General features: G+C 47.1%; 1 protein-coding gene across 1 annotated transcript in view; it reads right to left on the bottom strand.

Moving 5' to 3' along the window:
• The window catches only part of PPARGC1A (PPARG coactivator 1 alpha), a 655,208-nt gene extending 631,654 nt beyond the window's left edge, over nt 1-23,554 (bottom strand). The window contains exon 1 of the mRNA XM_040486923.1: nt 23,444-23,554. The gene's annotated coding sequence lies outside the window, so the exon portion shown is untranslated. The remainder of the gene's footprint in view (nt 1-23,443) is intronic.
• Between the last annotated feature and the right edge of the window lie 3,032 nt (nt 23,555-26,586).

Below are 26,586 nucleotides of genomic sequence, written 5' to 3'. Positions count from 1 at the left end.
GAAGTTAGAAGTATAGCCATGGCTCTTGTGAAGTCCTCAAAGTGGGGGGACGGGAGAGGGGGGCAGGGAGGCATGAAAACTATCCGAAAAATCTCACCCATTATGCATTTCTGAGTTAATTCAGCAGGCAGGGACTGCCCACCTCTAATAAATACATTCTGAGAATCCAGAGAACATTACTGGTTAAAAGATGCTCACTCAGGGCGCCTGGGTGGTTCTAGTCAGTTAAGCGTCTGGCTCTTGGTTTCAGCTCAGTTCACGATCTCATGGTTCGTGAGATTGAGGCCTGCATCAGGCTCTGGGCTGACTGCGTAGAACTGCTTGGGATTCTCTCTCTCTCCCTCGTTCTCTGCCCTTCCCCTGCTCATAGTCCCCCCCCCCCCCGCCTCCACCCAAAATAAATAAATAAACTTAAAAATAAGATATTCACTCAGTATCATTGAAACGATCCAGTCCATATTGTTTATGGTCTGAATGCTTGTGTCCCCACCCAAATTCCTATGCTGAGATGCTAACTCCCCACGTGATGGTATGAGGCGGGGTCTGTGGGAGGTGATTAGGTCACGGGGAGGGAGCTGCCTTGAATGGGATTAGTGCCCTTAGAAAAGAGACCCCGGAGAACTCTCTTGGTTTTTTTTTGTTTGTTTGTTTTTGTTTTTGCCACATGAGTCCACAGCTAGAAAAGTGCCATCTGGGAAGCTGGAAGCGGACCCTCACCAGACACTGATCTGCCCACACCTTGATCTTGGACGTCGAGCCTCCAGAACTGTGAGAAAAAAATGTTTGTTGTTTGAGTCGGCCAGTCTGCGGTGTTTTTGTTACAGCAGCCCGAACGGGCTAAGACAGCGGGGAAGCAGTGTCTCCTCAGCACGTCTTGTTCTGCCACCTGGCATACACCAAAGCCAGGAGAAGGAAAGGGACAGTTGAATTCCTCCACATCCACACCAACACATGTCATCTTGTGTTTTCTGATAATAGCCATCCTGACAGGTGTGAGGCGATATCTAACTGCGGTTCTGACTTGCATTTCCCTGAAGATCGGTGATGTTGTACATCTTTTCATAAATCTCTTGGCCATTTGTATGTCTTCTTTGGACAACTGTCTACTCAAATCTTGAGCCCGTTTTTCAAGAATTCAGTTATTGGTTTTTTGCTATTGAGTTGCGGGACTTCTTTGCAACTCAATATTCAATTCCTCAAGGGGGGGGGCGCGGAGACAAAGACACCGTTAACACAGTAACAACACAGAAGGGTGCTAAGGAGAGGCCAGAATGAAAGATGGAACTCTCTCAGAGTCCTGTGGGGTGTGATGGACTGAACGTGTGTGCCCCACCCCAATCATATGCTGAAATCCAATCCCCAGGGTGATGGCATTAGGAAGTGGGGTCATTGGGAGGAGGCCAGGTCACGAAGGAGCAGCCCCCATGCTTGAGATTAGTGTTCTCACAACCAAAGGAAAAGACCAAGGTCTCTCTCTTCCGGGCTTGTGAGAATACGGTGAGACGCTGGCTGTCTACAACCCAAAACAGGGCCTCACCGGAATCCAACCATGCAGGCACCCTGACCTTGGACTTCCAGAGTTGTGACAAATACATGTTGTTTATAAGCCATTGAGTGTGCGGTGCCTTTTTACAGCAGCCCAAACTCACTAAGACAGGGGGAAACGCTGAATTTACTAGACAACAGTCTCACGTCTTTGCCTGATTTTACAAGTGAAAATTCATCCGCCACATATGGAACACCCCCTTCCAGAGCTGGTCACTTCAACCCCGGAGCATCTCTTCTCTACTCGCTGCTACGCCACCGCAACCTTCCCCTGTCCCTCCTAGACACATCCCGAATGCTCTCGGGCAGGCCACCCAGCCCTGCAACAACGATGCCCCCCCCCCCCCACCATCTCCATGACATGACCAGAAACACTCTTCTCCCTCCATTGCCAAGTGGTCCCAAGGCTGTGGAGAAACCAAAGACGGCGCTTCTTCACGAAACAGCGACGCTAGACCCATCTGTCATTGTTCTGTCCGGCGCTACTGAGTGGACGCATGAGGGGCCACGCTGACGGGCTCCAGCCCATCACCACAAAGCAGGACCGGGCAGGTAACTTCAGGAGCTGAACCAAACACAACCGTCCTCTGGGCAAGCGAACAAAGAAAGGCGGGAAAGGAGCGTCGGTTGGGATGGGGCACTGGAGTTGAGAGGCGATGATATAGAATCTGGACTGGCAGCCGTTTGGGATGACTTTTAAGCCACACGAGTCAGGGAGAAAGGGGCTCCGAAGACAGCAGGGGGGAGAGCAGCCTCTGCCTCGACTGCACAGCGCTCGGTCCCACTTCCCATGACATGTGGCTTCACTTCCTGACCTTAGATTCCCATAATGAGTCTGAATCCTCACCTACACCTGCTAGCCACCCAAGCCCTGGGGGGGTGGGGGTGCGGGCGGCGCGTGGGGGCGTGGGGGTGTGTGTAGTGGGTTTTCTTCCTTGCAAACAAAAGGAGGAAACATTGGCACGAAACAGCCCCAGAAGACATCCTTTCCCACACAACAACCGAGGCAATGACCTTCTGAAGACTTCAGCACCAAGCCCTTCTTCCAACAGGGGCGACTGTTCTTTACAGCAATGGACACAAGAGCGGTCTGCTCACTTAGTTATTTTTCTTAAGATTTGATTTTTAAGTAATTTCTACACCCAACGTGGGGCTCGAACTTACAACTCCGAGATCAAGAGTTTCATGCTCTACGGACTGAGCCAGCCGGGCACTGCTCATTTAGACATTTAAAACCCACCAGAGGGGGCGCCTGGGTGGCGCAGTCGGTTAAGCGTCCGACTTCAGCCAGGTCACGATCTCGCGGTCCGTGAGTTCGAGCCCCGCGTCGGGCTCTGGGCTGATGGCTCGGAGCCTGGAGCCTGTTTCCGATTCTGTGTCTCCCTCTCTCTCTGCCCCTCCCCGTTCATGCTCTGTCTCTCTCTGTCCCAAAAATAAATAAACGTTGGGAAAAAAAAAAAAATCTCCAGGGGATTCCCGTAGCACTGACAATGAATTCTAAACTCCTCTCGTGACTCCTGCAGTCTCCTGGGATCTGGTCGGCAACCTCCCTCCTTATCTCAGCCACATCCCCTCACTTGCCCTGCTGCAGCCACATGGGAAGTACTTTCCACGCCAGCCAGCCGGGAACAGCCACCTCCCCGAGCCCCAACAAGGCTTCCGTGAGGGACTCCCCTCGAGCAGCCCCCAACCTGAACACCCCCCCACGGTACACACACCAGCCGGCTCACTGTCGACACATCACAGGGTCCTTTTCCATAATCTCAGCACTGATCGTTTCACAGATTATCTGGTGCCTGCATTTACTTGTGTTTTCATTCTGCCTCTCCCCGACAGATTATAAATTCCACCAAAGCCAGGACCTTTCTTTCTTTACTCACTGCACTCCACCCAGGTTCTAAAACAGTGCCTGGAACAGGATAAAGCCTCCCGAAGTACTCGTTGAAAGAACACTCCTCTAACTTGAGATCCAAAGAGTTACAATATTTCAGGTAGTTTTGCTCAAAAGATTCCTTTTCCCATTTATAAGCCCAAAGTACTCATTTCTACCTTAACATTACTTTTCCCACTGATAATGGAAATAATAGTCACCATTTGGTTTTGAAATACCACTCTATGTTAAATACCTAAGCAATCTGCATTTATTATAGGTCAACCAAAAAAGAGCTGGATATTACCTGTCTCCTATAATTGGATTGTATTTTCTGAAGAATCATGTTATTCGAGAGTTTTGCCTTCTAATTTTCTTTGGTATTACATGTTTTTATTCCCTGCAAATATATAGGCAATTTTTTCCACTTTGTTTGCAAATCGGGGAAAAGAAATATTAAAATCTGAAGCGGACAACAGACCTTCGAGAAATGACCCGACTGGTGTGCAGCCGGCCACGGGGCTTCTCAACAAAGGAATAGACGTGTCTGTTCCTAGAAAATATCTTCTTGAAACTTACCTCATCACCAACGTGGTCTGTGGGAACAAGTCAAGAAAGGGACAGAGAAAAATGAGGTCAAATGGATACCATGGTTTCCCCACAACTGCCTCCTGTAAACCTGGTTAGCATCAGTTCGCAGGTACTGCGTTGGTGTCCCTTTGCCCAATTTTAGACTAACATCATTGCTGTGGCTTCTGTGCGCTTCCCACATGCCACGCATCACCCTAAGCTCTTCACATGTGTCATCTTATAGATCAAAAAACTGAAGGTTAGTACCTTGCAGAGCTGGTTGTAAAATAGCGTACCTTTCACCATGACGCTATTCTCGAATTTCCTTTCAGAACCTCTATTTGAATAGCTTTCAATTTGCAGAGGTCAAAATTTGAAAGCAAGGCAGATTTCTTATGCAAACCTTCCCGGGAAGAAGACATCAGTGTTTCAGAGATTCTTTTCTTCCCAGCACCAATAGAGGAATCGAAAGCCTGAATTATACTCACTAGTAAAAACAATGACAGTATTAATAACCACTGTGTTAAAATCATCATTACAAGTAACCTTTCTCTCTTCCCTTGATTTCATAAACCCTGCATATTAAATCTGGACCGGATGCCTACAGACAGCTTTGAAAACAGTACGTCATCATCTGAATATTTGGCCATTTGAAGAAAAAAAAAAAAAAACTGGCTGGCTCCAAATTCCTCACCCTTAAAAATGTTTTTAAGGCTTAATGGAGATGTAGCTCCGTGCCTGTTGCTGCCCCTTCAAATGACCACCTAACAAAGACCTCTTCTGTTATGAAAGACTTTTTCGGGTTCCAAAAACTCTCTGAGGAAAGAATTATTTCTTGTCATAACTTTTCCGAGTCTGCTCAAAGACGAGAAACGACAGGGAATTTGATTAGAATCACAAATAGATCTAAGAGTAATAGTAAAGGAAGATAACTGAGCTACGATAATCAGCACTTCGGCTTGGGTTCCTAATCAAATAATTCTTTGATTTTCATGATTTTGTTTAATCTATAATACCCCTTCCCAGTACATATCATCAACTTTGATTTCGTGTTTGCATAAAAATGAACAAGTATCTGCATTTGTGTTGTATCTTATCGACTGGAATTAAGTTCACCATCAAACAATGATTTCAAATTTTCCTTAAACACTCGGGCTTATCCTATTTTCTGTTCTAGCTATAGAAAATCACATGATAATTCTTTTTCAGACTACAGAACATCTCTCGGAAAGGCTGGCTAACATCTTAATTAGGGAAGACCTCAACAGCATTTTCAACAAGACTCTGCTCTACATATGTCTGTAGGTCAGTGACTGTTTGTTTTAGTTTATTCCTTCTGCCTAAATTCCAGTCGTTTTGCTCTATACCACGAAGTGCCTCAGGGACCAAGACAGTTGGACCATGCAAGGATTAATTTGATGTGTCAACTTGGCTGGGCCGTGGTACCTGCATAGGCTACCTGCATCCAGACAGTATTCTGGATGTTTCCGTAAAGGTGTTTCCTGGATGAGATTAATACTTAAATTGGTGACTTTGAGTAAAGCAGGTTACCCTCCATAATGTGGGTGGGCCTCATCCGATCCAGTTGAAGTCCCCATCAGAAGAAAGACTGATTTCTCTTCAGCAAGAATTCTGCCAGCAGATGGGTTTCAGAATCAAATAGCAACTCTTCCCTGAGTCTCTAGACTGCCAATCTACTCTGCAGATTTTGGATTTACCAGGCCTCTACCATTGCATGAACCACTTTAAGCCAATCTAATTCCTTCCCACCCACCCACTCCCACAGCCACCAAACACATATGTGGTCCTCGTGGCCATGTAGCCCCTCCCTTCCAGTAGTAGAATCTGTTCCTCCACTCCCTGAATCTGGGATGGCCTTGTGACTTTCTCTGACCAACAGAATAAGACAGAAGTAATGTTTTATAATGAGAGCAAGGGGCTTCAAGAAACCTTTGGTCTTCCTCTCTCTTGCTTTTCTTGAGAACCTTGTGATCACTGCTATGTGAATGAGCATGGGCTAGCATGCTGGATGATGGATACATGAAAACATGGCTCAGTCACCCCCATGGCCCAGCCAACAGCCACCCCTCTGCCAGATAGGAGTCAGACCATCAACTGCCAGCTGACCACAGGCATCATTGAACCTAGCCAAATGCAGCAGAAGAACCACCCAACTGATCTCAGCCCACATTCCTGACCCATGTAATTATGCACTTACAAATGGTTGTTTTTACCCACAAAGTTTTGGGTGGCTTGGTATACTGCAAGCGTTAACTGAGAGGTACAATGAGTATTATTGCCTTTTACCCAGATAAGGAATTCAAGAGCAACATAATCTGGATGAGGACATATTTGACATGTTGTGCTTGAAATATCAATAGGACTGTCAAATATCCAGTTGGTTCAACAGTTCTGGAGCCCAGGAGAGAGATCTTGCCTGGAAACACAAATCTGAAAGACAAAGGCACGCATGTCACTGATTTTCATGGGTGGGTAGATTGCCACAGGAGAGCAAGCGCAGAGTGAAATGAGATCCAGGTGGGATCCCAGGAACGACAAAGGTCAGGCAAAGCAAGAGAGTCAATGAGGGAGAGGAGGAAACATGAGGAAAGACAGGAAGATGCCACAGAAGCCAAAGGAATTTCTCAACAGACTCGAAGTCACACAAATGTCTAAAGAATGTATATGTAAACTAATATGAGTCCCCAGCAATGGGGAATTATAAAGTCATTGCCAGAAGAGCTTCAGCAAAGTAGTGGAGGCTAAAACCGTTATTAAAGGGCACTAAAAAGTGAAAGGGAGGGGAGGATTTGGAAACAGTGAGTGTCTACAAGTCTCTTGCTGACCATGGCAACAGGTTCCCTGCCCTGGAACACTAACTGCCCCTTTGCTCCAAGAATCTGTGGATTTACGTCATTAAAATGGATGGCCCCCCATGGGGCGCCTGGGTGGCGCAGTCGGTTAAGCGTCCGACTTCAGCCAGGTCACGATCTCGCGGTCCGGGAGTTCGAGCCCCGCGTCGGGCTCTGGGCTGATGGCTCGGAGCCTGGAGCCTGTTTCCGATTCTGTGTCTCCCTCTCTCTCTGCCCCTCCCCCGTTCATGCTCTGTTTCTCTCTGTCCCAAAAATAAATAAACGTTGACAAAAAAAAAAATGGATGGCCCTCAACAACAGCTGGGTCTTTCGTGCCACTCAACAAAAGGTGACAGACAACGTCTAAAGGGAAGTGAAAGGTTGACGGAGAAATTTTTCAAGCTGGGAGAGATCTTGGTACATTTATTCCTAAGTGGAGTCACAAAGGCATAACTAATGGCTCAACATCCTGGAGAGAATGGGAGGGGAATGATATCCACAGGTTCAAGGAAAACCGGGGCTGGAAAGATGGAGATTTCCAGATAGGAAACCAAAAGCTGACGGAACTTATATTGGGTAATCGCAAATCTTCACCTGGGAAGACAGCCAGGGTGGGCAGGGGAGTTGTTGACGGTGGGCAAGTGTCTGCAGTTGCAGATATGGACAGTGAGCGAGCCCGATGATCCAAACAAGGCTTCTTGAATGGCACTGAGGTGGGGGACAATAAAATTATAGCAGCATTCTTTAACATGACGGGGTTTTTCCAATAGCAAGTCAAAAGCTTGCCTGCGGAAGCAAACCAAGGCCGTTGGTTGGACGGATCCAAGACTGAGATTTAACAGACAGATGCAGAAGGGCAGGAGATTAAGGGCTTTGAGGTTTTCTCAAGAGAATGGTTAAAGTGACATATCCTAGGATCTGGGCTGGCTAAAGGAGTGGGCGGGAAAGTATGGTTGATGACCTGGGGAAAAGGGAGAGTAGCACAGGGACAGACATGTTGCAGATAAATGGGTGAGGGAGTAGGAAGGCTACGAGACTACAGTCATAGATGATTACACTGGAGTTTAAGTTTCTAGAAGCAGAGCCATTCCAAAGGACGAGGCCAGGGTGTGGGCGATGTGACTGGGCTGCCACTTGGAAGCTAAGCCACTGGGTACATTCCCCATGCACAGATGCTGAAGACCATTGGGTGGTGGCATTCGGGGTAGAGAGGAGACATGAGCCAGGTCCTGGGCCCTGAAGGACACAGGGAAGTGACATGAACATGATAAGATGGCCGGGATGAAAGGTCTGATGGGAATTTCACTGGAGGCTATGCAGGGATCATACAGTTTTGTGAGACAGTATAATGTTCTGGAAGCAACAATGGCCACAGCCTCCCTGGGCCTAAGGGATGTAAACAAATGAACGACTGCTGCCCCCTCCCCAAAATGCACTTTCTTAGACAGGAATGAAATTTCAGTCAAGGCAAGATTTGGGGAAAGGGCGTTTATACTGCCGATGGACCAAGCGTCCTAAAAAAGTCCTACTGAGAAAAGTCGCAAGGAGTCCATCTGAGAAAGGAAGTGGGGAAAGCCAGAGAGAAATGAGAATGGCCTTCATTACAGAACTTAATCATGCTGACTTTTGTACAAGAGTTTTTATTGTCATGAATATCTCTAAGATTTGTTTTGTCGGCGTCCAGACCAGGCCAACAACAACGACGCACGAATGCATTGTAGTCAACATCCCTCTTCCCTTGGAATTATCTCTGGAATGACAAGACATACTGCTTACAGTCCAGGCTTATTCCTTGTGCTGAAGTTTAAGTAATTCAGTGAGAGGAACAAGAAAGATTTTTCTCTCTTTAGATCTCAACAGAACATAAGGCGGTAGATATTTGCAGAGATAGGCCCTGGAAAAAGAGAAAAAAAGTGCTCATCTGATAACCAGACTTAAATTCTTGACATAAACTATTTGCTTGGGTCACCTAACCCACATTTTGTTCTAGTAGCCCAAAGGATTTGCAAAAGCTGAAGACAAAAGGTCATCATTGTTGTGAGTATGACGTCTTGGGGTATCTGGGTGGCTCAGTCGGTTGAGCGCCTGACTCTTCATGATCTCAGGGTCATGAGATGGAACCTTGCATTGGGCTCCTCGCTGGGCGTGGCGCCTGCTTAGGATTCTGTCTCCCTCTCCCTCTGCCCCTCCCCAACTCATGCATGTGCACATGTATGCGTGCTCCCTCTCTCTCTCAAAAAAGAAAAAAAAAAAAAGAGTATAACCTCTTGACTGATATAGTCATTAAAAAAAGGTTTATTTTGAAGTTTCCAAACAGGCAAAGAAAATACTGTACTATGAGGATTCGTTATATAATAGCCTCCACCTGGGAACTTAACAAATGGCTACTCGGAGTGTTAAGTTGGTGCTTCTTTTCTGAGAAGCAAGTAACACAAAAGTCTTAAAATGTTTATGCCCTTGGACCTGGCAGTCCTACCACTCGGTATTACCCTAAAGAAATAATCATAGATATGCCCCCAGGTTCAGTCATAATTGGCAACAAGCTAAATACCCAATATTTAGGAGGATGGTTAAATAAATTGTCCTAGGGGCGCCTGGGTGGCTCAGTCGGTTAAGCGTCCGACTTCAGCTCAGGTCACGATCTCGCAGTCCGTGAGTTCGAGCCCCGTGTCGGGCTCTGGGCTGATGGCTCGGAGCCTGGAGCCGGCTTCCGATTCTGTGTCTCCCTCTCTCTCTGCCCCTCCCCCGTTCATGCTCTGTCCCTCTCTGTCTCAAAAATAAATAAAATGTTAAAAAAAATTTTTTCAAAATAAAAAAAATAAAATAAATTGTCCTATAATCGCACAACGGAATACTTACAGAGCCATTAAAAGGGACACGAAGGCATATGAAACACTGCACGGCAGTTGGGTATGATTTATTGGGCTAAAATCAGGTTACAAAAATACATAGGATACCAATTCAAAAATGAAATCTGAAGGCTAAGAACACAGTAGAGAAGTGTATATGTTAAAATATCACCTGTGACTATCTTTAGGTATTTGCATTGTGTACGGTTTTGATTTTCCTCTCTTTTCTTTACTTTCTTAGGAAAATTTTCCAAAACAAAAATGTTATCGATAAGAAAAATTAACGATATGTTTTTATCAGTTTCCTGGCAGATGATATTCAAAAACAGTGCCCTAGAAAACAAGTTTACACACATATTTTTTTAATTAGGTAGCAAAATATAAAGGAGGAAAGTATTCCCTGCACTTGAAAATGCAGGACAACAGAGGTATTAGTCCTAATTTGGAAGGAAAGGGCCTTTGGGGTTGGTACTTAAAGGAGAACATTCCTGCCCCTCTGTGGTCTGACCATTTTTGAATTAGGGGCTGATATCTTGAAATTCCCATAACGAGCCCAGGTTTATTTCTCTATTGAAATGATTGATAAGGATTTTAGTTAGCACCTATTTCATGCTCAACAGTGTGTTTAATGTTGTGGGGGGTGCAAACAATGTTATAAAAAAAAGAAAAACACACAGCACTTATAAATCAACTAAGAAAAAAACTAGCTATTTACATACAATGCCGGCATAAAAGCACTAGTAACAACTAGCATTTGAGCAGTGCTTACTGTTTAGAAAGACTTCTTCATTGGGGAGCCTGGGTGGCTCAGTCGGCTCGGCTCAGGTTGTGATCTCACTGTTTGTGAGTTCGAGCCCCACATCAGGCTCTTTGCAGTCAAGCACGAAGCCCGCTTCAGATCCTCTGCCCCCCTCTCTCTCCGCCCCTTCCCCTCTCTCACAGCCCCTCCCCCCTCTTTCTTTCTCAAAACTAAACATTAAAATAAAGGCTTACTTACTATATATGCCCAAATCTGTGAGGCATTTTCCCAAAATTCTCCAAAAAGGAGGGCTATTCGAGTATTTCCGAAGGCTCTCATATTCTAGGACATTCTCTAATTACTTTATTTAAACAACTAAGTAATGCTTGGGGAAGACTCATTAGCCTGAAATGACCTCAGTCAATGCTTGTTTGGGATGCTTTGAGAGGTCACTTGATGGAATCCATTACGGCGGAGGCAAAGAGATTTAATACAGATTTAGTCCTTGCTCCTGGAGTGAGGCCCCACAATGCAAACGTTTAATATCGTTGTAAGCAAGCATTTTAAAAATAACTACTTAAGTGAGAATAATGTCTATTTATTTAACATTTACTTTATTTCTGGGTCTGTTTTCCGTGCTACTATAATACGAAAATGGTTTCCCTTTTCGGAAAGCATACCCTCCTTCCACCATAATGATAATGACTAAGACAGAACTTTACAGTTTACAAACACTCCCCAAAAACATCATCACACTTGATTATCCTAGAACAGTAAAAGAATGGATACGGCCAAAATCTCGGAAGAATGAACGAGCACGTTCACTTTCACGCACGTACCCAAGGAATCAGCCCACACTCTTCTCTAGCAACGTGGTCGTTAGGACTAGTTTAATTGGGGGAAATAATTTTTCAATTATTTCTCATGCAATTGTGTAGCAGATCAAAAAACCCACTAGCAATGGAGTCCTACTTCCTAAAAATAACAAGCCTTTGATAAACATTGTAAAGATGATTCCATCCCCTTTTACAATTTTTTGGCTCTTTTCACAAAGCTATGTAAGCCTTTCAGTCTGACATCACACAAAGAAAGAAGTAAAAGATTGCATTAGCACAGCTGCACAGGCCCAGAGTGTGGCCCCAACTTCAGATGCCATTTTACTCTCTAGGTCGGGTGACTCATTTTAACCCAGAAAAAGGTTAGGAATCTATTAAAGTTCAAGAAGATCCAAAATAAAATCTTACGTTTGACTTACTAGTTAAACTGTTCTCTTGACATTGTCAACAGAGCGGATTTTGAATGATGCATAGATCCTCCCTTTCCAGCAAAGTTTCAAAGCTTGCTTGCTTGTGACAGAACAGGGTGGAAAGCAAGTCTTGGATCTGGATTACTCACAGGATCCAGCTCTGCCAGCTCCTTCCCTTTGCTGAGTAAGAGAGAGGGAGGGGAGCCGCTGGAGGGAGATTCACCCTGGGAAGGCCCCACTTGTAAATTTCCAAAGTCACACATGAGTTTCAGGACAGACCTCGCCCCCTTCACCTGGTCTTACTGTAGACATTCTTTTTCTTTCTTGACATCTCGCAGTTTAAAGGGAGTGAGGGGGGCGCCTGGGTGGCTCAGTCGGTTGAGCGTCCGACTTCGGCTCAGGTCATGATCTCGCAGTCTGTGAGTTCGAGCCCCGCGTCGGGCTCTGTGCTGACAGCTCAGAGCCTGGAGCCTGCTTCCGATTCTGTGTCTCCCTCTCTCTCTGCCCCTCCCCTGCTCATGCTCTGTCTCTCTCTGTCTCAAAAATAAATAAAAACGTTAAAAAAAATTAAAAAAAAAAAATAAAGGGAGTGAGGAAAGGAGCACCTGGGTGGCTCGGTCGGTTGAGTGTCCGCCTTGGGCTCAGGTTCATGATCTCACGGTTCCTGAGTTCAAGCTCCACATCGGGCTCTCTGCTGTCAGGTGCAGAGCCTGCTTGGGATCCTCTGTCCCCACCTCTCTCTGCCCCTCCCCCGCTCGTGCACATGCTCGCACGTGCTCGCTCTCAAAAATAAATGAATAAATCAATAAGTAGGATGAGGACGGATGGATGGATGGATAAATAGACGAATAGTAGATGACAGATTCGTGACGTGTGTGTATGTATGGATATAGATACAAAAAGACTTCTATGATATAAATTACACACATACCATATATGTCACATGATCTACGTCTTGCCTACTAAATTAAAGCTCCTTGAGGGGCACCTGGGTGGCTCAGTCAGTTACGCATCCGACTTCGGCTCAGGTCATGATCCCGTGGTTCATGGGTTCGAGCCCCCTGTGGGGCTCTGTGCTGACAGCTCAGAGCCTGGACCTGCTTCCGATCCTGTGTCTCCCTCTCTCTCTGCCCATCCCCTGCTTGCTTTCTCTCTCTCTCTCTCTGTCAAAAATAAATGAACATAAAAAAAAAAATTAAAGCTCCTTGAGGGCAGGGACACCACATTGTAGGCACAAAATAAGTCTTGAATGAAAACAAATCGCCAAAAAAACCCTTCACAACTACTCCTTGACAAATTCCTCCCATGTTTTCTTTCTGCCAGAAATACTCCCTCTGCCCCACTCCCGTCCTTACTATACTCACCTGCCCAAATTCTCTCCGTTTTTCCAAGTCCAAATGAAATGTCACTACCTTCTTAAAACCTTCTGTGATTCTGCCAGGCAAGAGTACACTCTCCCTCATCCTAATGACCATAGAGAGCACCATTCTCGGCTCCTTTCTTAAAGCATTTTCTAAGCTTCTCTGCGGCAGAGAGGTGATGCCCGGCTTGTGTCCCAGAACCATGCCGAAGGAAACATGTTTGATCCCTCTTCGATTTTCCTGTCATCCACTGGTTCATCCACCTGAAGGCAGCCTAGCATGGTGGTTAAAACGGGTGCTGGGAAGCCAGACACAATAGGCAAAAATCCCGGCTGTACCACTTACGAGCTGTGGGATCTCTGTGCCTCAGTTGCCTCACTGGTGACAGGTAATATGTCATACCCATAACTGGGGCGCCTGGGTGGCACAGTCGGTTAAACGTCCGACTTCAGCCAGGTCACGATCTCGCGGTCCGTGGGTTCGAGCCCCGCATCGGGCTCTGGGCTGACGGCTCGGAGCCTGGAGCCTGTTTCCGATTCTGTGTCTCCCTCTCTCTCTGCCCCTCCCCCGTTCATGCTCTGTCTCTCTCTGTCCCAAAAATAAAAAATAAAAAACGTTGAAAAAAAAATTTTTTTAATAAAAAAAAAAATATATGTCATACCAATAATAGTGCCCACCTCATAGGGTTATTCTGATGACTAAATGAGTTAATCCACATAAGGCACTTTAGAAGGTTTCTGGAATGTTGTAGTAAGTGTTCAGTACATGGATTCTATTATTATTGACTCAATATAATTTATTAAGAATCCACCATGTGCCAGGCACTCCACTAGGCTGCCGCATCAGTAGGGACTCTATAAATATTTGAGGACGGACTGATAAGACCTAACATTGACTCAGCCAATAGCATCTTTTCACCTTTACAAGTGTTCTCGGAGATGGGTCTCATTATTCCTACTTCTACGCGGGAGCAAACGGAGTCTCTTCTGCCCTGAACTGCACAAGCACCTATCTCACGGGTAAAAAGTCTCCATAGGGTTCGCCTCACAAGCCCTCCAACTTCTAGAGGTTTTTGGGTTTTTTTTTTTTTCCCATCCCCTCCTGCAGCTCCCTCGACTTCACACGAAGCATCTATTTTAGCATCTGTTCAGCCTGACTCCTGTCATTAGATACATTCTTGTGTGTTTATAATGCACCACTGATTTGTTTCAGACTCAATCGTGGGATCTAAAAATAAAGTGATGTTGAACATATTTCTTTGCATATTAACTTTAAAGAAATAGATTAATCTTAGGAATAATCAAAAATGAATGATCCACTCAGCTTGTAGCAGTTACCAAAAAAAAATTAAAATTAAAATTAAAATTAAAAGCTCTCAGATTCCCACTTTTCCTCCTTTATCCTTTCTGAATTTATTAATTTAAGTATATACTTCCTAATTTCTCATTTTAAAAATTAAGAGGTCTAGTGAGCTTATGGTAACCCAATCATGCTCTTCCCTGAAGACGCTTAAATGAAGGTAGGATTCATTTATTCTCCGAGTCAAATTCCCGTTTTCAAAAATGACATTGCAGAATTGCCCTCATCATCCTGAGATGGAACAAAGAACAATAAATAAGGTGACACATGTAATGGCATACAGTATTGTATGTAACGTAATGGCACATATATTTTTCTGAAATTTCAGCCATTTATCCAACACATCTGTTCTGTGTGTCGACTACAGGCTAGACACGAGGAAGGATCTAGAACCAAGGCAGGTGAGGTGCCTTCCCCCCAGGGAGGCTCCTAGGTAGTGTGGGAGGTGAGCCGGCACATAAACCAGGACAAGACAAGACACTACAGGAAAGGTAGGAGAAGGAGCAAAGCAGTGCAAAGAGAAATTAATTCCTGCTGAAGCAAAAATACGATTCGTCTGTTTGATAAATCATTTTGAATGTTTCCCCCTTCAACAAAGACTCACACACGCACACACCCTTTTAAACTATTTGCTTCTTTTCTCTCTTTGGAACCTGAAAACACTGTCAATCATCAGCCCTTGGGTGTTTATCTTAAGCCGTCAACTAGGTCTGGTGACACCGTTTTATTCAAGTCAACATTTGCATAGGGGTTGCCTATGCAAATACACATGCATTCTGGGGGCAGCACTAAATAATGAGGAAAAGTGCAGTTTATAAAATGCAGTCATTCGGGGCGCCTGGGTGGCGCAGTCGGTTAAGCGTCCGACTTCAGCCAGGTCACGATCTCGTGGTCCGTGAGTTCGAGCCCCGCGTCAGGCTCTGGGCTGATGGCTCCGATTCTGTGTCTCCCTCTCTCTCTGCCCCTCCCCCGTTCATGCTCTGTCTCTCTCTGTCCCAAAAATAAACGTTGAAAAAAAAATTAAAAAAAAAAAATGCAGTCATTCCACACCACATTTCATTTTGGAAGAGGGAGGGCTACAGTCGACTGTGAACAATTACCAAATTGTCAATGGAATTCAATAAATGTTGTTTAAAAAAACTAATTATTTGTTACAATAACCAGCTACTATTGCCACTTTGTATTTGGAGGTTTGTAAACTGCTTCCATTTGAAATGTAATTGATTCCATTTTTATCATTTGTTCAAGTTTATGTGGTTGTTCTCCTCCTAAGAGATGATAACATCTATTTTCAGCAAATTATACATTATAATTCCTCATCCAAAAGCCGTAACAGAAAACAAAATGCTAATTTATGCTGTAAACGAAACTACAGAATCATAATCACTCATTGTTAACATTAGGGACTAAACTTCTACTGGAAATAATAAATTGGAGCAAACTGTGGTAGGGGTTGCTGGTGAGACTTTTCTTTCTTTTTCTTTGTGCCTCTTGTTTTGCTTTGTCGTTACACAACCAACACCCTTTTTCTAATACGCTTTCAGGCAAGAGATGACACGGATGTTCTGTATTCTCCCGGATAGGAGCCAAAGGCTCCCTTCTGCCCTTAGCTCTATCACCTGAAGTTCTAGATTTCAAATCTACCGGAAGAAGGTAATGCTCGCAAAGCAGTCAGAGGTGCACGCAAAAGAGGGGACGCATATCAGAACTGCACACCTGCTCTTCCGCATCTCATTAAGCTTCCAAACTTACATTTCCCTTGACGTCAGCGATCACTCTTCCCATTTTCTCCGGCCCCCACCCCCCACCCCATGCCTCTCCTCTAGGGCGATTCTTCTGCAACACTTTGCTGTCGAGGGGAGCCTTCCCCCCCCCCCACCCCCGCGGCAAGCTTCCCCTCTGCATCAGGGACTCTGCGAAATCTAAAAACAATCAAACGGAAATCCAGTAACTTTAACGAATCAGGTCAATTCTTACTAAGACAAAAATCAGGGGAGGGCGTATCTGTGACCATATTCCAGACCCTGCCTTCCTTAAACAGCGAAGTTCAAGGGAAACGCGGGTAGCATCACCTAATGGCATTTCTCCTTTCCTTTTTTCCACAAACATTCTCCAAGAGAAAACTATTTAAATGTAATTATTATATCAAAAACGTGAATTCTTTGAACGGACCAAAAAGTCACACTGCCTTCTAGAGTAAATCACTTTTCTGCTGCCCTTTTATTTAATGCCGGCTGCTGTCCACATTTACCTCTTCACCGGCAAAGTGTGATCATTGATTTCCTATGGTCTCTCTGGAAGGAAGTTCTGCTTCCTTGATGATGACTACAAAGGGTAGGTGACCCCATTCTCATTCCAATGCAAACCGTGCACTTTTACATTTCCGCTAGGGCCACAGGAATGTGAAAATACCGAGAAACTGCCCTCTTCCTAGAGACTGTCTTGCTGTAACTACTGACATTTAATGTTTTCCCTCCCCTTCCCACGACTGCATTTTGGAAGATCACAATAGAAGGGATGAACCACGAAAAGCCCTGAGGTTCACGATGGACAGAAACGTTAGATGCATGATTCAATGCAAAAGACACCTGTTATGACATGACCATGCTGAAAAAGATAAGTTTGGGACTAAATTGAAAATATAACCGTATACAGGGCAACTCAACATGATATGGGTTTGCTTACATAATGAGAGTAAGTTTATGCCTATATATGTATGTATACATATATACATATATATATATATATACATGCATATGATACATGACACATAGATCCTACATAAACTCACACAAATACACACACATATGATAGGATTTTCATGATGCATCTGAGTGATTATTTATAAAACTATTCTATTCATGAATCTTAAAATTACATTTGTTCTGTAGAGTGTTATTACACTGATACTCACATATATTTGTAATGGGTCCTCCACTAAGTCATAATTATGTGAGGTTGGGAGCTGGCAATCTAAAGACCCTATCTCTCAAACTGAATCAACCATTCAAACCAAAAAAAAAAGGGGGGGGGGCAAACTGAAAACATTTAGTCCATCACCAAGAAAAAAGAAAAGCATCAGGTGGTTGCGGTTGGTTTTGCTGGAACAGAAGACTTCATCTCATTTACCAAAGAGAATCTTACCCGGTTATGTAAATGACCAGAAAAAAAATGGACAAACTTGGGCAAACACAGGCGATCTTCACTATTTCATGAAGCTGGGAAATGAAGGACACCATCACAAACTTGCTAGACATGTACCTGCAGCCGCGTGATGTCTTCCATTGTACTGGAGAGTCAGTAGTGTGGAGAGAAAGAATTAGTTGGTACTCTGAGCTCTGAAACCAGACTGGCTAGAGGAGACCCTAGGTTCGCCCCTACCCAGCACTGAGAGACAAAGTATTTAACTCTGTGCCTTATTTTCTGCATCTATCAAATGGGAACGATAACAAAAGTACCTCATTCGTATGTTGTCTTGGAGATTAAAGGATTCAAATACTCGCAGAGTGTTTGGAACAGCATTAAAAAACAGCAGCTCTCATGACTGCTGCTTGGTTCCTAAGTTTCAGGTTACCAGAATTTTACAAGGAAAAGCAAACAGTATTTCCAAGCTGGTGCCTTAAGGAAGCCAGCCATACAGGAAGACCCCCAAGAAACCCAAAATATTACAAAAGTCTCTTTCACTCTTCTATCCACCGAGGAGACACCCAACGTTGGGAAAACGGGGGTCATGTGAGCCAGATTTAGAAAATGTACTTCTAAAATGTATTTAAAGTAAATATACAGAAATGCACCTAAAGATGACTTTGCAGTTCATCCGCACATCTTCAGGAAAATAAAAATGTTTAAAGTGCATAGAAACCCAGTTTAGGGGCGCCTGGGTGGTTCAGTTGGTTAAGCGTCCGATTTCGGCTCACGTCAGGATCTCGCAGTTTGTGAGTTCGAGCCCCGCATGGGGCTCTGTGCCGACAGCTCAGAGCCTGGAGCCTGCTTCGGATTCTGTGTCTCCTTCTCTCTGCCCCTCCCCCACTTGTGCTCCGTCTCTCTCTCTCTATCAAAAATAAATAAATGTTAAAAAAAAAATTAGAAACCCAGTTTGTATCTTTGGAACTTTAAGATACTGGTTTTCCAACAGCCTTGTACATGCAGGACATTCCCAAGTCGTGGCTCATCTCCGCGGATCCAAACATTGTTACTACTTTGAGAACTATGAAATAACCAGGAAAAAAGAAAAGAGTATTGAATTCTTTATAGTACTTGGATTGGATGGGAAAGAAGCGTTCCTCAGTGGGCTGCTTTCTGCTTGGCTATCCATATTCATGGAAGTTCTGCCAAGCCAAAAAAAAAAAAAAAAAATAGGCAGTCAGCACAAGCTTTCAACAACTTACCCACATCCATTAATGATTCTGCATTGAAACTTCTATCCTGCCTGAGAAGATAGAGTGAGTACAAAGAACTGCAGATGCTGGCTAACAAAACTCCAGGGCCAAATTCAAAACAGTCACTGCCTACTCTGGAAAGCTAGTGTGTGTCCATATAAGGATGCCATTTTATATTTCGAGTCTGGAAAATCTGAGGGAGAGGCAGGGGCTGGGGGAGTGGGCAAGAAAAGCCAAGAAGCATAGTCGAGTCTGGTGGTCGCAGGTCTCTTCACAAACTCAGGTTAGGCTATCCAGTAACCGAAGAACTGGGCAATCAGGTGAGTAACGTTAGATGTCTGGCCTCGTGGACTGGCTCCATTTTTCACTTCCCACTGATTGATTCAATATCATACAGACCCGGCCTGCCTTGATTTGGGCTCACACAGTGACAACCAAATAAAGGTGACCTAGGTCCACTCTGCAAGCAGTAATGACCACTCTACCTTCCGCATCATGATGGAGACTCAAACCACCACAGGAGAGCCTTGCAGGTTGAAAAGCACAACAGAAAAAGATAATGCTGGGTTTTGGAAGCTCACACTACTGCCATCCCTAGGCGTGAAACTGTAAATTAAAGAATGGTCTGCTGTCTGCTGCACTGAGCCAACTCAGAGACATTTCACATACACACTTTAATTGGGGTTTTCATCTGAATCGAAGAAATAAATTCCACCTAAGCAGATGCTTCCCACACACACACACACACACACACACTCGCACGATGGTATGTTTTGCACATTGGCAAGTGGGTGCAAACGATCTGCAACATGGTCTATTCAGATATAAGATGGAATTTCCCAGTTTTTAAATGGTAACAGATGCAGTTTCGGCTCTGATACACATTGGGCTCTCTCCCAAAATATCACCCTGATCCCCCCTCCCCCAGCCTGAGTGCTAAAATGTCACAGAGAAGCCTGAACACCTTGGAGTCAACAATCATTCGTGGTTGGGTTTCTGTTTTTGTTCTGGGGTTCGGTAGTGAAAAAATGCCCCAGTTGTTTCCAAATTTCTAGATTTCTATATAAAGAGCCCCCATCCTCATTGTTTTTTTTCACTTGCTTGTTTATAACTAGAGGTGTCATAATCATGTTTCTTGTGAAAATGAACGTAATCAAAATGCCTTGTGATTCCAGGAAAAGAGCTTCTTAGGGAGACATGCCTGCCTGCTATTGATGTTGTAAAAAGGCTCCTTTTACATGGTATTAGATGTCGAGAGCACATCATATTGATCTAGAAATAAAAAGCTTGATTTTTTTTTTTTTAGTACAGTCAACCCTTACGTTCATGAGCACTTTGTAACACCAGGAAGATGGTTTTATTTTTAATTGAGGTAGAGTAAACAAATTATATTTTAAGAGCAAAGCTATTTTTAGGGAGTGGAGGGTTTGTAAGCTTTTTTGGCAGGAATTCAGGTAAAAATCATGAATAAGTCTCACTCTCTCAAATTTGGCCCAGGCCTCCCCATAGCAGCCCTGCCTGAGTCCAAGATGAGATTTAGTGTTGCCTTTGGTTTTGTTTGTTTTTCCTTTTTCGACGAAGAACAGTTAGGGGCAGGCTTCTCGGTCATGTGCCCATGCCCCACCGCTGCAAATGTGAACTGGAGAGCACTAAGGACCTAGGTTCTTAGGCACATAGCTGCATCCCTGGAAAATGGTGATCCGGCCGCGCTGGAAACCGCAAACCCCGGCAAGACGCACTGCCTGGCCGCGTTCACCACCAGAGATGAAGGCTTCGGTAGCACTTGAGGGCACCCTTCTCTAATGAGGTACATCTCTCGTTTGTTTCTGTACTTTATCGTCAAGTTCACACCGCACCACTGGCAGAGAGATCAATATTGCAAATAATCTCCCTCTCCCCACCATACAATCCAGCCTGCGAGCTAATCATCCTCCACAGAGCAGCGCCAGCTGCTTTATCAGAAATTCTTTCCGATTTTCTTAGCAACACGAGTCTCCCTTTCTAGAAGAAAGATCTTGCCTTTTGGGAAAATGCTTTTCCAAATCAAGTTAAACTAACTTTACCCGAGGAAACCGATAGGTTTCCTCTTTATAAATGCCTTGCCCGCCCCCCCCCCCCGCTTCTCAGGCTCCCTCTTTCCTTTACTCCGATCCAGCCCCCTCTCCCCTCCCTCTCGCCCACCTCCTACGGTTTCCAAGGAGTTTGCACGTGACTGCCAGTCTTGCAAATTCGGGCCACGGCCCTACGCTCTTTAAACGCTCACAAACGACTTGTTCCCTATCTCCTTAAAGATGTTGCCAAAGCTCGCATCGCTGTAAAGCTGTCTCACTGCGAGTTTCCTTCCATCCTTTTTCTCTCTTTTCAGAGGCGAACGCAGTGCCTGAGTTTCGCGGCCTCGAGATACAGGTCGGAGGTACGCGCCTGGAAACTTATCCTAACGCATCTGACTCCGGGATTGGGGGGCGCGGCGCTGCCGAGGAATCCCGGGTCCCGAATCCCCGCCGGGCTCGTGCGGGCTGTGCGCTTCAAGCCTTTCCTACTCGTCTCGGTCCTTAAAGGCGAGCAGGGGTTGGTTTCTGACTCATCGACAATCTCACACACACACACACACACACACACACACACACACACACGAGCGCGGACGCCCGCTCCTGGAGAGCTGGAGTTGGGTCGTTGGCCCTCGACTACCCGGAGCCGGTGCGGGTTAGCACGCAGAGCACGGGGTCCCGCAGGACCCGGGGGATGGTCTGAAGAAAGCCCCCCTGCACCGGCCGTGGGCAGCCACGGCACCCCTCGAGTCCCCCAACTCCAGCGCCAGCCCGACCACCCTGGCAGTTTTTTCAAGTTTCTACTCACAGCGGGGCCTCCCCTTTCCCGGCTGCCTCGCCCCGAACCCCCCACTCCACGCGCCTGGACAGCCCTCTCGCCCCAGCCGCAGCTCCGTGCCGGGCGCGCTTCCCGGGGGCCGCCCAGACGCCCCCACCCGCGGCGGCGGCCCGGCGGTCTGGCCGGAGCTCGCCGCCGCCTCCCGCTGCTGCTGCCGCGGAGGCAGGAGCCTCTCCAAGGCTCCCGGACCGCCCTTATGTATTATTCACTCGGATGGCCGCGGCGCGTTCTGGGGAGCCCTCGCCGGAGACGCCAGGGCTTCGCCCGGCAACTACTAGTTTGGAGATTTCCGTTTCTTCGAAACTGGGGGTGATGCGGGGGCGGCGGAGCGCATTTTTCGGTTGTTTTGCTTCGGGGGTTTGGCTTTTCAGCCTGGAGCTCACAGGAGCGCGCTGCGCCCCGGGCCCGGGAGGGAGCGCGCCAGAGCCGGCGAGTGCGGCGGGCAGCCCCGCGAGCGGCCGAGGCTGGCGGGCAGGCTGGGGAGAAGAGACGCCGCGGCGGCCCCGTGAGCCGGGCCGAACCGAGCTGTTTTCCTCGACACCCCCAACCCCCGCCGCCCGGCTCCCCCCGCGGCGCGCACTCCGCCGGGCTCGGGAATCCCCAGCGCCCGGAGCCCCGACCGCCCACCGAGTTGCTGCTGCCTTTCACCATTGCTCCTTCACCTCTCCTCCGGCCCCAACTTTCCCCAGCCAGGACATGCGCGGGTGCGCGCGCGCGCACACACACACGCGCGCGCGCGCGTGCACACACACACACACACACACACACACACACACACACCTCCCCTCCCTCGACTCCAGCTCCACTTCCCCGTGTAGTTTGGAGATGACAGATGCCTGTAGACTTTCACCAAACAAGCGGTGGGGGCAGCAGACTACAACAGTTATTTAATTAAAAGGTATTTTTCCTCTCTCTCTTGCTCGCTCTGGCTCTCAGAATAGCTTTTGCACCCCTAGACCCTGAGCACAGTCCTGTCTCTCCAGGTTATCCGTGGCCGGCTAACACCCATCTCCTTCCACGCCCCCCCTTCCGGCGTCCACCTCCAGCTTCCCCAGCCCCTCCACCTCGGAGTCACACCGACATGCACACCTAGAGGCCGGCGGCGGGGAGCGTCGAGGGCACGATGCAGCCGGACTGCATTGCACAGTCATCAAAGTTAAGTGTGTGTGTTTGTGGGGTGCCTGTGCGCGCCATGGGAAGCGCGGGGTCATGGGCGCCGGAGCATCCACTCTGCCCCCCCCCACCCCCGCCTCCGCGGGGTCAGGGGACGCCTCCACTTGAGATTGCAGCCATTTTAGGGAAAGAGATAGCTCCGGGCCCGGGGGGGAGTGGAAGGGGAACAGCACGTCGCGGGGGACTCACAGCTCCGCAGCCCCTCGGCGCAACTGGAGGGCGGGCAGGCGCCGGGCGCACAGGGGCGCGGCGCCCGCGGCGACTTGGGGAAGGTTGCGCTCGAGTTCCCCGGTTTTGCCAGGAGTTGTTCGGGGTAACGTGCCGGCTCCTGCCTCTTTCTCGGGTTCCCGCTGGGCTGGGAGGTGGGGGGGGGGGGTGTAGGGAGGCAGATTGGGCATGGGAGGGACGCGACCGCCCCTGGAGACTGAAGAGCTGGCGCTGGGGAAGAGGGGCACCTCCTCTCGCCGCTTGGCACTGACCCAGACAGTGCGACCCACTTGGCCCCCCAGCCTCCCCACCCCCCTCCCAAGCCTCTGCCTCCCCGCCGAGTGCCAAGTGAGCGCGCGGCAGGGGGCACAGGGCGCGACGCCGCCGGGCCCCGAGCCACCCCTTACCTGGTTGGAAGGGGTTTCCCAGGAGGAGCCGTAGTTGTAAAAGAAGGAAGAGAAGAAGGTGTCTTCCGACAGCCCGCAGCCCGCCATGCTCTGGATGCAAATAAAACGAGGAAAGAAAAAAAAAAAAAAAGCACACACACAAAAGCAACCCAAAATTTTCAAAATCAAATTAAACCAATAAGCGAAGAACAAATTCTCTTGAAAATAAAGAAAAGGAGGGGGAAGGGAACGGCAAAGGGAACGCAAACTCTCGGCGGTGCTCGCTCTCCGGGTGAGGAGGGATGCTCGGGCTGCCGCCGCCGCCGCCGCCGCCTTCTCAAGACGGTACCTACAGAGGTTCGTCCTGACTTGGGCAGCCGCCGCCGCCGCCGCCGCCGCCGCCTGTGCCGGCTGCGTGTGTGCGCGCGTGTGTGTGCGTGTGCGTGTGTGTGGTGTGTGCGCGCAGAGCGAGAGACCGCAGGGGAAGCGAGAGGGCGAGAGAATGAGCGAGCCGGGATGGAGGGCGCAGAGGCAGAGCGGGCGGGCGGGCGTGTGCGCGCGGGGGTGCGTGCGTGTGTGTGTGCGCGCGTGTGGCTGGGTGTGCGTCTGTTTGGGGAGCTCACCGGAGAGCCGGGGCCGTCACGTGGGCGCGCTGACTCCGCCGGCTGCCGGGGACAGCCTGTACTACAGCCCCGGCCACTAAATCAGCCCGCGCCGCCAGACCTTTGCAGCCCCCCCCCCCCCCCACCCGGCTCCCCGCACGGCCGGCCGCGCGCGCTCCGGGACGGCAGGGGGCGCGGGTGCGGCCGCGGGCAGGTGGGCGCGCGGGGAGGGGGAGAGGAAGATGCCCGCGGAGACGCACATGTCCCTCGCTACGCCCCGCACCCTCCTAGCGAGCCTTCCTCCCGCCCTCTTTTGAAGATTTTTTTTTTTTTTTTAATTCCTAAAATTGCTTTCCCGTGCAGAGACCCCTCTTCCAGCCACGGGAAATTATTTTCACACAGTTGCTACGTCTCGATTTTCTTTCTTTCCCCGGGCCCCTCGTCCCCCGCGTGCGCACACGCAGGCACACACACACACGCACACACACCCGTGGCCGCCTCCTCCCATCCCAAATGCAAAGCCACTTCCTTTTGCCGGTTGCTGTAGTTAAGCTAAGTCAATGCTACATCAAACTAGGCTAGGCTGAGAAAACTGGAAAGTGGATTTAGGGGACAATACTGCCCCAGCAGGAAGAAAGGCTCTAGTTTGGCATTCTGTTGATTTAACAGTTTAAGACGAAAAGGGATTTTGTAGCTTCTGCGACTAAAACTCGGGCCCCTTGAGTCACAATTCTTTAAATGGAGCAATTCTCTTAAGTCTATTGTATGTTCTAAAAATATAAACAGAATATAATCCCCCCACACACACACACCTCAAGATGGTATTTAGGACCAAACCTCCTTTTCAGTTTTAATAATTGAGTAGCCAAAAGTTTTTTTCTAATGCAAAAACCCATTCCTTACCTGCTCCCCCCAACTCTTTATACAGATCTCTCCAGTGAGTAAAATTCAAATAAAAATGGGCCTATCAGTGTAAGATGCTCTTACAAGTATTGGAATCCTCACAGGAAAACTTGAAACAACCTGTTATAGACAATTTATATTGTTTTCTTTCTGAATTCTTTTTCCAAATGCTGCCCATTTTTATTCAGACCGATTGTTTTTCCAAGACTTCACACTTCCTCCTACAAATTACCCACTTGAGGTCGAAATCCTCTGTGAAATAAACATTTCCACAGCAACCCAGTGATGTCACAAACACCGGCTCAGGATTTCAGAGGGGAAATAAAGCAGGAGAAAGGACTCTGTAGAAAGAGTTTCTGTTTCTTGCAAATAGCATTGCTCGCAAGTAGAGATTCAGAAAATAGATTTCTGGATAAATCCTTGTATTTGGGGGGGTTTTGGGGGGAGGGTTGTTTGTTTCTTCCTGAGACTGACTTATTTTTCAAAGATACATCAAATGATCTTAAAAAAAAAAAATAGGTCACCTTCCTCTTCTGGGTTTGTGAACAATGGCGTTTCAAATCAGTGGTCCCTAACCACACTGGCCACTACGGATTTTAATGAAGGGGAAAGGGATTTTTTTCCTAAGAAAGAAAGAAAGAAAGAAAGAAAGAAAGAACATGGAGAGATGAAATTTAAGGTACTAACTTCAGACCCAAATAATGCTGACTGACTTCGCTTCAAAAAACACAATAGTTTTTAAGAAGTATTAGACCCACAAAATTCTATTCAGTTATCAAAATTAGTGCTGATCTCACCATTATTGAATAGAGGGGCTTCACCTCCGTCATTCCTTCTATTGTTCCCTGGGGAAAGACAGAAGCATTCTTCATGCTGTTTTAATCCTCCTGCGTAAGCCTATAAATATTACATGTAAAAGGACTGGAAAATATAAGATTAGGACCAATGTCTGGGGTTTCTTAGCTCTCTTCTCTAAATAAAGTTCTGGAGATAATATTTCTACTATGGACATATAGAATATTGCTTCTATAGAAGCCTAGTCTGTAGAGTGCTTTCATTTACAGGTGACCTTTGAACAATGCAGCGGTTGGGGCAGACCTCCGCACAGTCGAAATCTGGGTCTGACTTTGACTCCCCCCAAACTTAATTACTAATAGCTTACTGTTGATTGGAAGCCTTACCAACAACATAAATAGCTGACAGACATATGTTTTGTATATGTATCATATACTATATTCTTACAACAAAGTAACCTAGAGGGGCTCCTGGGTGGCTCAGTCGGTTAAGCGTCCAACTTTGGCTCAGGTCATGATCTCACAGCTCGTGAGTTCGAGCCCTGCGTCGAGCTCTGTGCTGACAGCTCGGAGCCTGGAGCCTGTTTCGGATTCTGCGTCTCCCCCTCTCTCTCTGTCCCTCCCTGGCTCTCACTCTCTCTCTCTCTCTCTCTAAAAAATAAATAAACATTAAAAAAAATTTTTTTAAAGTAAGCTAGAGAAAAGAAAATGTGATCAAGAAAAAAATAAGGAAGAGAAAATACATTCACGGTACGGTACTGTATTTATTTTAAAAAATCCATGTATAGGGGCGCCTGGGTGGCGCAGTCGGTTAAGCGTCCGACTTCAGCCAGGTCACGATCTCGCGGTCCGTGAGTTCGAGCCC

This window comes from Herpailurus yagouaroundi, unplaced genomic scaffold (genome assembly GCF_014898765.1).
Source record: "Herpailurus yagouaroundi ecotype Mexico unplaced genomic scaffold, PumYag 28, whole genome shotgun sequence".
Classification (NCBI taxonomy): Eukaryota; Metazoa; Chordata; class Mammalia; order Carnivora; family Felidae; genus Herpailurus; species Herpailurus yagouaroundi.
This window is presented reverse-complemented; position numbering and strand designations above follow the sequence as displayed.